The 1,244-nt window shown below is 30.4% G+C and overlaps 1 non-coding gene across 1 annotated transcript; it reads right to left on the bottom strand.

Moving 5' to 3' along the window:
* Positions 1–200: 200 nt before the first annotated feature.
* LOC123791588 (U6 spliceosomal RNA) lies at positions 201–306 on the bottom strand. Its single transcript, XR_006779450.2, has one exon. It is a non-coding gene; the product is annotated as a U6 spliceosomal RNA (small nuclear RNA).
* Between the last annotated feature and the right edge of the window lie 938 nt (positions 307–1,244).

Here is a 1,244-nt window from a genome sequence, read left to right as displayed (position 1 = left end):
TTGATTAGAGCATTTATTCCATTTACCTTCAAAGTAGTTATTGATATGTATGTGTTTTTTGCTATTTTGTTATTTGTTTTATGGTTGTTTTGGTAGTTTTTCTCTGTTCCTTTATTCTCTTGCTCTCTTCTGTCACAGTTTGTTGGCTTTCTTTAGTGATATACTTGGATTCCTTTCTCTTTATTTTTTGCATATCTATTAAAAAGATGAAACCCTTCACAAATTTGTGTGTTGTTTTTGTACAGGGACCATGCTAATCTTTTCTGTATCATTCCAATTTTGTATATGTGCTGCCGAAGCAAGCATGCCATTATACCCTTTGAGAAAGGAAACTACATTGGATAAAATTTACTTTTCTCTGTGTGGGTCCTCCTCTCCCTGAGGGTACCATCCAGTTTAACTTATGTAAGGTAGGTTAAATTTGAACAGAAAGCTGATTAAAACTTATTCCTATTGACTGGAAGAATTAGCAGATTGAATTTGGTTTTGCAGAAAAGCTGGAAAGTGAAGAAGGTACCCAGATACTATGCGATGTTGGAATTAGTAAACAAATGTAAAGGAAGAAGTATAACTGTTCTTATATACAGATGATACCATTGTCTGCATAGAAATTTATAGACTACAGTCTAATAAGTGGATTAAACTATATTAAAGAATCAGCAAACATATCAAACACATGTTAGAAAACAAATGGGAAATAAAAGAATTTTTGAGGAGGGCATAATTATAAGAAAATAAAGGTTTAAATAAAAGAAAAGGAGTCTGTCTGGCTCAGTCAGTAGAGCATGTGTCTATTGATCTTGGGGTTGTGAGTTCAAGCCCCACATGAGCATGGAACTAACTTAAAAAATTGAATGAATGAATGAATGAATGAATGAATGAATTAAAAGATATACCATGCTCTTGGAATCAAAGACAAAATGTTGTTAAGGTATTTTTAGGTCCATTTCTTCCCAAATTGATCTATAAATTCAATATCTTCTCAGTCATAAACTCACCTAACTTTTAAAAATGAAAATGGACAATTTGTTCTAAAATTTATATTTATATTTACTTTCTAAAATTCACTTTTACAAGTGACCATTGCATAGCCAAAACAAAATTAAAGAAGAAAAAAAAAAAGAATGTAGGAAGATTTACATTTGGCTTTAAGATACTACAAAGTTGTATTTAAGAAAATGTGTGACTATTTTAAGAAAATAAAATGGCTCACTAAAACACAATAAAATTTGAGAAATAGAAAA

This window comes from Ursus americanus, chromosome 5, assembly GCF_024610735.1.
Source record: "Ursus americanus isolate L20-20 chromosome 5, mUrsAme1.1.p, whole genome shotgun sequence".
Taxonomy (NCBI): domain Eukaryota; kingdom Metazoa; phylum Chordata; class Mammalia; order Carnivora; family Ursidae; genus Ursus; species Ursus americanus.
Note: the sequence above shows the minus strand (reverse complement) of the source record. Positions and strands in the feature narration are given on the sequence as shown.